Source organism: Lissotriton helveticus, chromosome 9 (genome assembly GCF_964261635.1).
Source record: "Lissotriton helveticus chromosome 9, aLisHel1.1, whole genome shotgun sequence".
In the NCBI taxonomy this organism is placed as follows: Eukaryota; Metazoa; Chordata; class Amphibia; order Caudata; family Salamandridae; genus Lissotriton; species Lissotriton helveticus.
The window spans coordinates 101,322,285-101,337,433 of NC_136070.1; positions in this window are offsets into that span (position 1 = coordinate 101,322,285).

A 15,149-nucleotide genomic window follows, 5' to 3' on the forward strand; every position below is an offset into this window, starting at 1 on the left:
GCCCTAGCCACTGCTCCTGAACCCCGCCAAGCAAGGGGAGGCTCCCCGGGCACACCGGAACCCCTTCCCGGGCCCTTGGCAGTGCGGCAGGCTGGGAGACAGGGCCCAGGGCCGGAGAAACCGACCCGGGGCCCGGCCGGGCCCCTGGACGCAGCCGGGGCTCCCAAGCCCGGAGGTGCATGGGACGCCTCCCCGGTCCCTCCGGACCCCGTCCCGGGCACCCTGCCACGCAGCAGGACCAAGGACAGAGCCCGGGGTGGGGAGGCCGCCCTCCCCGGGCCCTCAGGGGCCCTAGCCACTGCTCCTGAACCCAGCCAAGCAAGGGGAGGCTCCCCGGGCACATCGGAACCCCTTCCCGGGCCCTTGGCAGTGCGGCAGGCTGGGAGACAGGGCCCAGGGCCTGAGCACCCGACCCGGGGCCCGCCCGGGCCCCTGGACCCAGCCGGGGCTCCCAAGCCCGGAGGCGCATGGGACGCCTCCCCGGTCCCTCCGGACCCCGTCCCGGGCACCCTGCCACGCAGCAGGACCAAGGACAGAGCCCGGGGTGGGGAGGCCGCCCTCCCCGGGCCCTCAGGGGCCCTAGCCACTGCTCCTGAACCCAGCCAAGCAAGGGGAGGCTCCCCGGGCACACCGGAACCCCTTTCCGGGCCCTTGGCAGTGCGGCAGGCTGGGAGACAGGGCCCAGGGCCGTGGCACCCGACCCGGGGCCCGGCCGGGCCCCTGGACCCAGCCTGGGCTCCCAAGCCCGGAGGCGCAGGGGGAAGCCTCCCCGGGCCCTCCAGGACCCCGTCCCGGGCACCCTGCCACGCAGCAGGACCAAGGACAGCGCCCGGGATGGGGAGGCCGCCCTCCCCTGGACCTCAGGCCTTCCATGTCAGCCCGGCAATCTGGTCGCCCCATTGGAAAGCATTGCGCGCTACTATTGCAAACACATTATCTACCGGACTTGCTCTAGATGGCGCTCCAACATAAGGAATGTACCAACACCTTCCCTACTGGAATCGTGACGAGCAGGAGCTGTCATTAGCACTGAAGGGGTTAATAATGCTGTTCTGGTTATTGAAAGATTCTCTTGTTTTGTTTGGATGTTTATATTTCCTTCCATCTTTAGCTTGAAGTCCTAGAAAAGAATGTTTCACGTAGAACACTGTAATTATCATTTTGTAAGGAACTGTTGTAAGGCTTGTATCCTGACATTGCTGGGATAGCTCATTATCAAGAATTTAAGAATAACATTTGCTTAGAAGGAAATTGTATGTTCAGTGTTTTCTTCTAATATCACAGTTTTTTCAGTCCAAACACCAGGACCAATGAGTACTGTAGACAGCTGCAGGCCGGGCCCCTGGGTATTGCGCAGAGTTTCCCTCCGTTGAATTTCGGAGTAACCGAAATACTCTGTGGGATTCTGCAGAGTTCAGTCAGCCGCCGGAGTATGATAGCGTGTTTTTTTAACAGGTTACTATAGCGCGAACTCGACAAGAGCATTATGTGCACCAGTGCTTATTTTTGTGTTATTCTATCTTTAAGACATGGGGAGATTCGGTGATTTGCCCAGTATCCGAGGATGTCAAGCCGATGCCGAGACTTATACCTAGCTTCCCAATTCTAAAGTGGGCAACGGTAGACGCGCCCGTAACTCCACCAGCCGCGGTCGGCAGTAGGAGTTCCCTCAGGGCAGTGACGAGGGGAGGGGGAGGGGCAGGGTGGGGGGTAGGAATGTATGGATTACGGAGTTTAACAGGTAAGTAAACACATAAATAAATAAAACTAATTTCGTTGCGTACACTGCATCGCATTTGGTGATGCAGTGCGCGCAAAGAAATATGTTTTATTTATTTATATGTTTACCTACCTGTTAAACTCCGTAATCCATACATTACTACCCTCCACCCTGCCCCTCCCCCTCCCCACGTCACTGCCCTGCAGGAACTCCTACTGCCGACCGCGGCTGAACTCCACGTCCTCTCCCCTGCATCATCCTGGCAGAGAGTTGCAGTTCTGTAAACTGGACCTGAAACAACTTTCAAAGAATGTGAAAGAGATACTGCTATTTTGAATGTCTGCTTGCAGACCTGGAAGTTAAAACTGAGGCTTTATAAGTCACTTATGATATACCGACATCCAGAGGCGCAACTAGAGCCAAATGTGGGGGGGGCTACTAAAGATTTCGGGGGGTGGGCTGATTCTTCCAGCAATAGGCAGAGTGGCGGTGCAGGGGCTCTGACTGCAGTGAAACTTCTCAATCAGTGGTGGGCAGGTCTGGGGAAGGCCAAGGCGGGAAGGTAACGGGGAGTGTCAGAGGGTTGCTGATAGTGCAAGTGATAGCAGTTCTAAAATGGCGATACATGCCTGATCAGCAGGTTGAAGTGCTTTACGGCCCCCTGGGGAAGTAGGATCGCAGAATAGGGTCGCAGACCAGTCTTCCCCTGGGATTTTCGCACAGTATGGGCCGGAAGGATATGCTGTGAGGAGTCAGGGGGTTGTTCTGGGGGTGGGGTCTTGGGTTAGGGTTTCTAAGGTCCAGGGCAGGAGTTTCGTCCTCTTCCTGCACCCAGCATCATTGGGGAGGGTTAAAGAATTTTTGGGACACCCACCCACCCTACAAGTCGTGGAGGGAAAGGAGCAGGGTAGGTATAGCGTGCCAATTTAGGACAGGTTCTTTAGGTTGGATTTGACAGTATTTTTAAGGGGTGGGGAGTCTCGGACGGGCACAACCACCCCTCGGGGGGGGAGAAACAAGTGAATGATGGGAGTGCGGGATGCAAGAGTGCTTTGGTGGGAGATACAGGAGAGGATGTTGAAAGATAAGCGAGGAGGTGTATGGAGAGTTGGAAGAGGCACAGAGTGGAATGGGAACTGAGCAGCAAAAGTGAGGGGAGAATGAACAATGTGAATGAAATGTTTTGGGTTTGGGGACTGTTGAGTTAACATTGATGTTTTGGTTAAGGTATTGTTTTATTACAGCCTTTCCTAATAAATGGCCTTTTACGGTTCAAGAACAGCATGGAGTGTATTTATTGCACAAACAGTTCATGTCTGTCCAATAGGACCTAGCGCATCTTCGGGGAATAACCTAGTGTGATGAGAAACGGCACTTTCAAAGTATGGAATTCTGATGGCGGAGGAATACCAAATACTTCTCATCTTGCACTGAGCGTGTACTACTGGTGGGCAGGGCAGGGAAGCGGGGGCAGCTCAGACGCTTTCAGAAACAAGTGATCACAATTAGAGCAACCGCCACGGGAAGGAAGGAACAGGTCGAAAACAAAAGTAGTGTTGAAAATGTGCGAGGTTTATCCTCTGCACAGAAGATGCTCATGATAGCCAGTAGTTGAAGTGCCCATACTTTTTTAAATTAAGGAAAACAGTTCCCTACTTTCTGTGAAAAGAAGATTAATTTCGAGAGGTGAAATGCTGCAGCTGCAGTGTAAGGCTCCTGTGGTGTGAAACCAAAGGTGGGCAGACAGCTAAACAAGCCTTCTTGTCAGGGTGCCTGCTTGCCTCAAAGAAATGTAAATGTACACAATGGGTCAATCTGCAAATGTAAAGGGAGCTTGGAAGCCGGTATTGGTTTAGATTAATGGAATCACTTGACAGATTTATTCTTTTTGAGTGGTATTGGAAAGGAGTTACCAGCTGAGATGTGAAGTGTGTGCTTTTTAAAGGGGGGTAACACATGCCCCTGCGCCGCAGGAGCTCTAGGGTCCTTTATCCCCTAACTATTCTTCACCAGGATTTAATTCTGTGGCTGTCTGGTTACAGACAGAGACCTCTGCAGTGCATTAACTAATAGAGGTTTCATAAAGTACGGTAGTGCATTTCCCAGTGATTTATTTAACTTGCATTATTTATTTTAACATTTAAGCTGCGTGTTATGTTATATATACATACCTGAAGATGAAATACCGAAAAAAGTTACAGAATATTTAATGTTTTTAGCTACACCTTTGACCCCGCCCCCACGGTTACTCACCCACCCTATTTGTGCACAAGATCACTGTTTCCTTTCTTTTTTTAATGCACTTCGACAGCTGATGAAAACAGCAATTTTTTCAGCGCGCGCTGCAACTCAGTTCAATTTTCATTCTTATTAACACACATCCAACCTCTCCCAGTGAATACTACAGAACTTAAATATTCATTAACTATTATTCACAAAGTAGGGGTTTCCAGGTCGCAAATTCATACTCACGCCCACGTTCTTGTAATCAATGATCTGCTCAACCTCGTACACATCCTCCTCTTCCTCATCACTATCTCCCGCCTCCCCCTCTGCCTTACCAGGGTCCTCTTTTCTCACCTCTTCCTTTGTAAGGGACACCAGCTCCTTCCCCATGTCTTAGGCTGCTTCAGAAGGGGCTGCTTTTACCACCACTGTTTCCTCACGAGGTCGCAAACCACCACTTGCCCCATCCCGGTCGCCACCATTGATGTAATAAAGGATTACTGGAAGTGACCAATCATAGAGCGATCACGGGCAGAAGGCAGGGCAAATGTAGTGATGTCAGAGGTCCATTGAATCCTGATGGTGCTGGATTTTACTATCCCAACAACAGTCAAAGGGGCAATTTTTCTTACTTTCACCAGTGCCCATGCTCTCTTTGCTACACTACTGGTGATGGAGGAAGATCTCGAATCTAACAACTGACTTGCAGCATCGATATCATCAACTGCTGAATCTACTCTCGGTGTGCTCAGGTGATGGCCTGATGGATGCAATGCTGTTGCACCTAAAGTTGTTGTAGTTTACAAAGGAGGCATCAAACGCCTGATGGAAATGCTCCATAGGATTGATTCATGCTATGGAAAAATAAAGCACTGTTTCTGACAGTGCTTCTTAGCCAACCAGATACACGAATCCTCAGGTGCTTCGGGTCCAGGAATCTTCCTAAAATTACTACCGCAACTCTTGCGGTGTTATAGGTCTGAGTTAAAGACTTTATAAATTCTTTATGCAAATTAATATTTACTGTCTTCTCTTTTACAAGGAGAGCCCTATACATCAGTCAAACCAGCTTTTCTTCTTAGACAAATATTCAAGATAGTTCATCGCAATACCAATATTGCACAATCTTATAAAACCTTTAATGTGCCTCCTGGTGCATTACTATGAGCAATGCCAATTTTCCAGAGGCCCATTATCTTAATAATCCATTATCTTGATTAGTCCGATGCACATTATGTTGTACTCAGATCTTCATCACCCTTTGTCTTAACTTTCTCCCACCTTTCATACCTAGAGATGGAGTCCTGTCTGTCAAGAGTGGGTATCTTCTTCCTCATCCTCTGGATTTCACTGTTTTCAAACCCCAACATGTCTATATTAGGGTTTTCAGAATCTTTTCCAACTAGGCTGTTTCATGATGCTATGCTTGTTTTACACCGCTCTTCTGTTCAAGCACCCAGAGATCTAAGACAGAGTCGAACCGGGAGAATGGATTACTGCGCATCAACTTCGAGAGTCCAGACGCACTTGCCACTGCCTCGAAAAAGCCTGGAGGAACACTAAATCCACAGAAGCTCACAACAACTTCAGAGCCACCACCAACTCATCAGAAAAACGAGGAAAAAAGCGGTTGAAGACAGAATCTCCACTCAACAGCAAAGAATTCTTCAACATCATCAAGGAGTTCGCCCAGCCCACCAGCGAGTCCACCAACATCCCTCCCTCGCAAGACCTCTGCGACAAACTCAGCACCTTTTTCCACCACAAAATCAAGAGCATCTACGACAACTTTGACGAAAACAACCAACACACTGAACCCTCACCAAGCACCCCGGACACCCTGAAGCCAGCGATCGAAAACTGGACAGCCCTCACCACCGAATACACACTGAAGACAATGAAGTCAATCCACTACGGGCCCCCACGGACTCCTGCCCCACCACATTTTCAACAGAGCCGCCGACACCATTGCACCCATGCTCTGCCACACCATCAACCACTCCCTGGCTACCGCCTCGTTCCCCGATGACTGGAAACGCGCTGGGATCAACCCCCTCCTGAAGAAACCCTCGGAGGACCCCACTGACCTCAAAAACTACAAACCCATCTCCCTGCTCCCGTTCCCAGTGAAAGTCATCGAGAAAGCCATCAACAGCCAACTCGCCACATTCATCAAAGAGCACAACATCCTTGACTCCTCTCAATCCGGCTTCAGAAAAAAACCCGGTACGGAAACCGCCCTCCTCGCAGCAACAGACGACATCTGCACCTTATTGGACAGAGGAGAAACAGCAGCCCTCATCTTCCTCGACCTCTCAGCGGCGTTCAACACAATCTCTCACAGCACCCTAATACGCAGACTCCATGACGCAGGGATCCAAGACAAGGCCCTTGACTGGATCCGCTCCTTCCTCTCAGGCAGAACGCAGTGGGTCAGACTACCCCCTTTCCTCTCAGACCCTACACCTACAACCTGCGGAGTCCCCCAGAGGTCCACCCTCAGCCCTACGCTCTTCAACGTCTACATGGCTCCGCTCGCCCCCATCGTCAGAACCTACGGACTCAACATTGTGTCATACGCAGACGACACCCAGCTCATCCTCTCCCTATCCAACTAACCCAAAACCGCCAGAAACAACTTTCGAGAAGGCATGGAAGCTGTTGCCAAAGGGATGAGAAACAGCTGCCTACAATTAAACACCAACAAAACAGAAGTACTCAGTTAAGTTCAGTTCATAAACTTTATTCGGGTACCTTGGTACCCATAAAAGCGTAGTCATGACAAATACAAACAATAATCTGGAAGTTTAAGAACACATGACAATATAAGATTATACAACAATATTACATGATATTTAAAATTTGAATCTGCCTATTAAAAGTGATTTAATTGGGAAAAAATATAGCTAAAACCATTAAAATGTTTTTGTTAGACCTGGCATCATTGGCATGAGTCTCTCCTCCATTTTTTCTGTTTGCCTCCTCTGTTTACGATGTTTTTGCTGGTATATGCTTTGGGCACTGTGCCACTGCTGATCAGTGCCACAGTGCGAGTGCTCCCTATGTGAGTTTGCTGTATTGATTGACTTCCATGTTTGGCTTATTTGGTTTACTATTAGTCCCTAGTAGAGTGCACCAGGAGTGCCAGGGCTTGTAAATACAAATGCTGCTAGTGGGCTTGCAGCACATGTTGTGCCACCCACAAGAGCGGCCTAGTAAAAGTATGTCTGAAGGTCTACCATTGCTAGACCCCGTGCAGTCTGACTGTCACGAGGACTGCGCAAGTACACCTACTTGCCAGTCCCTAAACCTTCCCTTAACTTCATGTTAGTCACCCCTATGGTAGGCCCACGGGCAGGGTGCATTGTAAGCTTAAGGTAGGACAAGCCTGACAAGGTTGGCATGTCCTAATAGTGAATTACAGCCATAGTCGTTTTTCACTATTGTAAGGTAACCTGCTCTCCATCAGTTAGAATGGGCTGCCAGGATTATTAATGCTATAATCCTAGCGGGCTCGGGGAGCATGGTGCAATGTCGAGTTTGGTATCCCTGAACTCAGGGTCTAATAACGCATCCGTTTGTGTGGGTGGTTTTTGGACTCTGTGTTTGAAAATAGCACTTTTAGAAAGTAGCTATTTTCTTGTCTAACTGTCTACTGGTCTCTGCTGGTTCTGGTGTGCGTGTGACAGGAGCTGGGTGGCTCCAGAGAGTCTGAATGAGTCAGGGTGGGATGAGTGGGGCATTTGCATCGAGAGTAGGGGAAGAGTAGCTCTTGATAGCCTGCCCTGCCTGATACAATGTTGGCTCCGCCCCCCTGCCAGGCGACTGATGACTCTGTACTTGCCTGGGACTTTCCTGGCCCACCTCCTGCCGGGCAGCTGATGGCCCTGCCCCTGCCAGTGACAATGCTGGCTCCGCTCCTGCTGAGCGGCTGAGGACTCTGCCCTGCCCAGTGAATAGGCCAGGTGCTTCGGCCTGGCAACACCCACAACAAACCCAAGATGGGGGGAAATTCCCCTGCATGGACAAAGGGATCAAAGCCAAAAAGGGGTATAAGAGAAGGACCCCTGAACCAAGAATTCAGATCACTTCTGACAAGGAAACCTGAACCAAGGACAAGAAGCCTGCTGATCTAAGGACTGCCTACCCCTTCTGCCAGAGTGCTGTTTGTTGGGGGAATCCTGCATTGCTTCTTTATTTTTGCCAAGGAACCAGGAGAGAGGAACTGTGTGTGTACTCTCACTCTTTGCTGAGAAAATCTCCAAGGGCTGGAAGAGTGCCAGTCTCCTGTTGAAGTCACAGGGCTAAAGGACTTCATCTGCTTAAAGTGCTATTTGCTGGGATTTGTGAATCCAGCACCTCTGAAAGAATCCAGCAATCTCTACGCCGACGGACGCCGCCGAATCCGGCTCGACATCATGAGTAACGGCTCCAGTGTCCCGCTTCCTCGCCGCCGGCCGCCGGGCCCGATCGACGCCAGCAGCAACGCCAGTGAGTAGTGAGTTCGGCTCCAGCTCCAAGTGACCTCGTGTCTGCACCGCCGCTGATCGCATCGACTTCGAGCCCTCTCGACGCCGTGAGCGCTGCTCACTCTTGCAACATCGACATCGACGACTTCGTATCCTGCTTCATCCCGTGAGCGCTGCTCCCGCCTGACTTCGGTCGACGCCGCTGCAGATCGCCCCGACTCCGAGGCCCGATCGACGCCGAAGACGCGACGCCGGACATCTCGACGCCGCTGATCATCGAGGGCTTCACTTTTCCAAGGTACTGTGTTGTTGGGGTCTGTGCGACTCCAGGCTCGACGTAGCGCTCCTCGCGGTCGACGCCGAACCTTTGGATTAACTCTGCCTCGACGTCGTGTGACTCCCGTGTGGGTTACATTGTTGCCAAGAACTGTGTTTTAGAGAAGAAGAGTTGCTTTTGATACTAAAGACTTTGTGCTAAGAAGAAACCGTGCTTGAACTATTATTTTTCCTTCCAACAGTATTTATTAAGATTGTGGTATATTTTTGTCGTTATTTGGTCTTGTGCTAAGCCTTATATAAAAATACTTATTTTTATAATACTACGGTGTCGTGTCCATTTGTAGTGTATTCACTTTATTACTGTATGTGGTCATAAATGCTTAACGCACTGCCTCTGAGATAAGCCTGTCTGCTTTGCCAAGCTACCAAGGGGGTGAGCAGGGGTTATCTAAGTGTGTGATCTCCTTGCCCTGACTAGAAAAGGTGTGTCCCTATTTGTCAGAAGTGTATACCTCTGCCAACTAGAGACAGCCGCTTCTAACATTGGTGGGTCAGCGGTGGGATTTGAACTTTGCATTTATGACCCATGTGCAGTGATTAGTGTGCGCTACATAGTGAAAGCAGACCATAGCGCAGCCACAATCTGTTTTGGTTGGATATTCTATTTTTGTTCTCCAATTTCCTGGAACTTGATTTTTGAAACTGCCAGTTTTGACCATGAGTGACGCCGGAGTCACTGCCCCTGTTGCTGTTGTGGAGGAGTTTGATAGAAGCAAGATAAAGGATTACAAGTTACAGGATCTGAAATCCTTTTGCAAGCAATTTAAAGTTCCTACCACAGGCTGCAAAAACAAAGCAGAATTTCTCAAAGCATTGCAGGCCTGGTTAGAGGCCAGAGATCCCTCTGATCCGGTGGTGGTACCGACAGAGGAAGGGGAGGAGGAAGTGCCCGTGACTGGGCCTGTATCCCCTCCTGGCAGCAGTGTTTCCTCCAAAGGTCTTTCCCCTGAAGAAAGAGAAGAAAGGGCGAAAGAGCGAGCTTACAACATGGAAATGGCAAAACTTAAGATAAATGGGCAGTTGGAGATAGAGAATGCAAGAGGCAGGAGAGAAGCTGATTTGGAGATCAAAAGATTAGAGTTTGAAAGAGAGAAGTTAGCTTTTGAGCGTGATACCAAGTTGAGGGAGTTGGAGCTCAAAGCTAAAGAGTTAGAATTGAATCCCTCTGGTGGCAGCATCCCATCTGTGCCTGCAGAAAGTAGGTTTTATTTTCCCAAAGATGTGATCAAAGATTTTCAGAAGAATGAGGATATTGGTCAATGGTTTAAAGCATATGAGTTAGCATTGTTGGCCCACCGGGTCCCTGAGAAGGATTGGGGAGCGGGGTTGTGGGGTCGCTTTGTGAATGAGGGAAGAGATACCCTGTTAGACATGCCTGTTGAGGATAGGACGTCTTATGCTCATATGAAAGATGCTTTAATGTTAAGGTATGGCCTCACCCCAGAAAAGTACAGACAGGCCTTTAGAGAATGTAAGAAGTTGCCTGGTACCACGTGGGTGGAGTATGTGTCATATTTTTGCAGAGCCATGGATGGTTGGGTAAAGGGCAGCAAAGTGGAAAGTTATGATGCTCTTTATGATTTGTTTGCTTGGGAGCACTTGTCCGGGTAATACCGGATCTAGGTTTGACTGGACATAGCAATAACAGATAGCTCAATAAATAAGAGTCAAGATTCGAGGTAGTAGGAGTTTGCAGGTTTAATACAGCATAAAGGACAGGAACAGGACAACCTGCACAGGAATAGGATGGCAGCTGCCTGGGGGCAGGATCTAGAATGAGCGCGCAAGGGAAAAAGGATCGGCGTAACATTTAATAACAGTGCACAAGCATATATACTAAAACAGTTGCAATTGCAATACATACAATAGGCGGAGCAGTGGGTGTGGTCAATAGCAGTCGCGAAAGATAAGGGTGAAAGTAGGTGTAACAAGAGGCGTATACATAGACATGTGATGTAAACGTAACAGAATATGTCATAAATGGGGCGGAAACATGGAGGGGGCTACCTAAGGAGCCGGGACCTCTAACCTAATGGTGCGCGCAAACTGACAATGACGTGTTACTAGGAGAAGCTGGGGGCTATGACTTCTGCGCTAGGAGCAGAGACTGAAGTCTGGAGAGTCAGGGCGACATGTGCCTAAACAATATCTAGTATCTGATGTTTAGAGAACATGTTGATATAAACTAAAAGGTATCGGGGTAAAGGCTAACAGACTCTAGGACTGGTGCATGCATTATTCTACATGTAGTGCGTGTTGAAGAATATTAAATGACCATTAATACAGTATTTCTCTTACATGGAGACGTAAAGGCTAGACTGTGACGGAAACTATTGATGCGATTCAGTAGCTTAGGAATGCAGAGAAGGAGGGCTGGACTGATAACTAGAATCATAACATACTCTTGGCAGACTCGTAGGCAGAGCCAGGCTGAACCGGGCACTGTGAGGCAGGAAGTAAGTGAAGGGTCAGGAACACAGGTGGGGGCTGTATCGCTCCTCAGCGAGGGCTCAGGAGACAGGAGCTGAATCTGGTGTCCGGGCCCTTTTGAGGCCTAGAAACGGGGACTTTTCAATGAAATAACGTGCACACTGAGAAACGTGGCAACGTATCTTTACATAGGCCTAATACTCGTAGCTTTCACGAGAACTGGAAACTGGCATACTAGAGATGGACACAACTGTAATTGCGTCTTTAATCGAACATGGGGAATACATATGCATATTAATCATGCACACATAACATAAGATGGGGAACATGTAGGGACACAGAACATGGCAAAATTTACTTTTCCACATTCCCTCCTTGTCACTACGTTTCCATCAGGAAACATCAATATTCATGATACCATCTATCATTTCATACAGTATCATTTGCTCGTCTCGAATTTTCTTGGAACGGGATTTAGAACGGGACTTGGGACTAGGAATACAAGAGGTAGCACAAATGCCACAAATCGCAGGGCCACATTGTATACATAGGCAGCAACTGAATATGATCGCTACTGCAATACCTAGAAAGGACAATACTTTCCATCCCCAGGCGGAAATTATATTCCAGAACCAACCGGACCATGTCCAGGTGCCTGGATCTTTGTGTAACATATGGGCAATTTTATGGAGTCTGGTTATAGCTGAATAAACAGACGGCGCGTTATTTGGAATGAAAATGCAGCAACTAGATCCGATGACTCTACATGCCCCGCCCCTATCGGCCAGTATGACGTCAAGGACGAGACGATTCTGGAGCACGACAATTCTCATAAAGGATTGCTCTTCGGTTAAGTTACCTAGAGCAGAGGTAGTCTCAATCACTACTGCTTCAAGGGTTCTGGTTAATCTACGTATCAGTTTACTATTCACAACAGTACCTAAATAGGGAAAGACACCTTTATTGATATCTATATATTGTTCTAGGGCAGTTTCAGTATAATCGACAATCGGGAGGTCTCTCTTGTGTCTAGTATGTACTAGGTGGGAATTCCTATGATAGTCAGGTGGGGCTAGGAAAACTGGTGGCAGTAGGAATGCAATGTAACAGGTTCCCTCCCAATCGAGGGGCAGACGAACATATGCGGTCTGACCACAAACAAAATAAGAATGACGTGAAGCTTTAAAAATAGATTTCCTACTGTCACTATACTTGACAATAGTAGTACAATCACTATGTCCTACATGTACGGAACCATTCTTTCGGACACATAATTTGCCTTTAACTGGTAGTACTGACATAGCAGGTAAGTCTGGAGTAGTATCAGACTGAACATTCAGGACCATGAAATTCGAAGAATAATTACCTAAATTATAAACTTCATTTTCTAGATCTAACCCTGTTCTGTGGGGAAGACCTTGCTTGTCTGGAAAACATGTACTGTTAAGAAAAGACATATCTGTTGATGATGACGTTAACGTGGACCATGCTCCACACGAACCGTTATGTGAAAATGGATAAGGAAAAAGTGGCAGAACTCCCTTCGGTGTCTGGAAAGGGGGGAGTCGACCACACACCCAACAATTAGTGGTATTGCTGGTCTGGTGTGAATAATGTAACATGCGGATAAAGGAATTATTACGCATAGCAAGACGATAAGATAGTTCATGAGGAGGTAGATCACTAAACGTGTGCTCTACTGTAGTATTAGAAAACTTATTCACATGAGAAATAGGAAAATACAAATACAATGCATAACTTGTGCAAGTAATCATAAGGCTGAAAAACAATATGAAACTTAGAAAAATGATACATCGGATTGAGTTTTGACTAACTCTCTCACTATGGGAGTCTATTTTATACATGTCAGAAACCGGTCTAACCGTTTCACCTAGGGGAGGACTTAGACAATCAAACTGGCTGACTTATTTTACTAGACCTTAATTTTAGCTTATACTCCTGTTGCGGAGTTTTCTCTAACAGGGAGGGTTTAGTATCATTGTCTTTTGCGGGACAGTCCTTAAGAATAGTACTTTGGCAGTCTTTCAAATCCTGGGAAATGTTCTTGGAAACAGTCTTTAATCCATAAAACTTTTTCACGTGAGACAGGTGGACCCAGCCCTTCCTGCCTTCCAGCTTGACGGCAGTACGGGTGGCCAGGAGGACCTGTTTTGGCTCCTTCCAGCGAGGCTCCAGCGGACTTGAACGATCATAGTTCCTGACAAGAACCAGATTTCCGGGAACGATGTCATGCGGTGCCACCTCGGTATTGTCTGGAAATGCGGCGGCAACCTGTGAACGACAAGAGTGTAGGGCAGACATCAAGGAAGCTAGGTAATCTGTCAGCATATTACTTGAAACATCGGTAATACTTCGGGGTCTAGGTGTACCCCACATGTTAGGGGGGCGGCCGAATACGACCTCATAAGGGGACAGACCTGATCTGGAATGTGCGACCATGCGCATATAAAACAAAGCGACTGGCAGAGCTACTAGCCAGTCTACACCTTTCTCTTTACAAATCTTGGCAATACGGATTTTCAGGGTCTGGTTATGTCTCTCTACGAGACCGGCTGCTTCAGGATGGCGTACACAATGGAACTTCCACTGGTACCCTAACAACAGGGAAATGTGTTTCATGAGCTCAGATGAAAATGGCTGGCCGTTATCAGAATATACGACTCTAGGGAGTCCATAACGGGGGAAGAACTCACGAACCAACTGCTTGGCAGTGGTCGCGGCTGTGTAATCTGGAACTGGATATGCTTCTGTCCATCTGGACAAAGCGCATACAACTACAAGGACATACTTGAAACCTCGACATCGCTCCATCTGAATATAATCCATCTGGAGGACTTCAAAAGGGTGGTCAGGGGGCTGGAATCCACCTTGTTCCACCGGGACACTTTTACCTGGATTAAACTGGCAACATATCATACAGGTACGGACTTTCTGCTTGGCTGCAGCTCGTAAATGCTTGTTGAACCAAATGTTCTGGATACTATCTAACATAGCTTTTTCTCCTAAATGTGCTGGACTATGTGCGGTATTGATAATGACTTGAACCATAGAGTCGGGGAGAAACCATGTGGCTCTACCCTTCGTTACCCATCCCTGATCTGTCTGGACCCCTCCTTGTTCGGACCATTTCTTGATTTCATCGGGAGTAGCATGTAACTGGATATCTATGACATCTTGAATAGGGTCCTTAACTGTCATACAGGTAGTCGGATCTGGAGTATGTGTCTGTGTCGGATTAACTGGCATATCTGGAGTCTGTGCTGTAAGCTTGGCTGTGCGATCTACTAGATCGTTACCTTGAGAAATAATGTCAGTAACGTTCGTATGTGCTTTGCACTTCATGATAGCAATAGATGTCGGTAAATGTATGGCATCTAACAGAGCTTGAATAAGGAGACCATGCTGAATCTTGGTTCCATGAGAAGTCATGAAACCTCTCTCCTGCCAGAGCACTCCGAAGTCGTGTACAACTCCAAATGCGTAGCGTGAATCTGTGTAAACATTAACTTTCAGGTTCTTGGCGTGTATGCAGGCTTGTGTCAGAGCAACTAGCTCTGCTGCTTGAGCAGACAGGGTGTCAATACGGTGTGTTTCTATAACTTCAGTGTCAGTAGTCACTGCATACGCGGCTACTAGTTCTCCTGTACTTGTTCTCATACATGAACCATCCACATAAAGTGTCAGGTCGGGATCTGGTAATGGAATATCTGTCAGATCTTGTCTTGGCTTAGTCATAGTATTAACTACTTCCACACAGTCGTGTGTGACAGGATTCGAAGTAACTGACGGTAACAGTGTAGCAGGATTTAGAACGTTGCAGCGTCTGATTTCTATGTGTGGCTGGAACAATGTCAATTCATAACCTGTTAAACGTGCAATTGTCAAGTGCTGAGTTTGTGTTCGGTTTAAAAGAACTTCCACGGAGTGTGGAACTTGTACTGTCA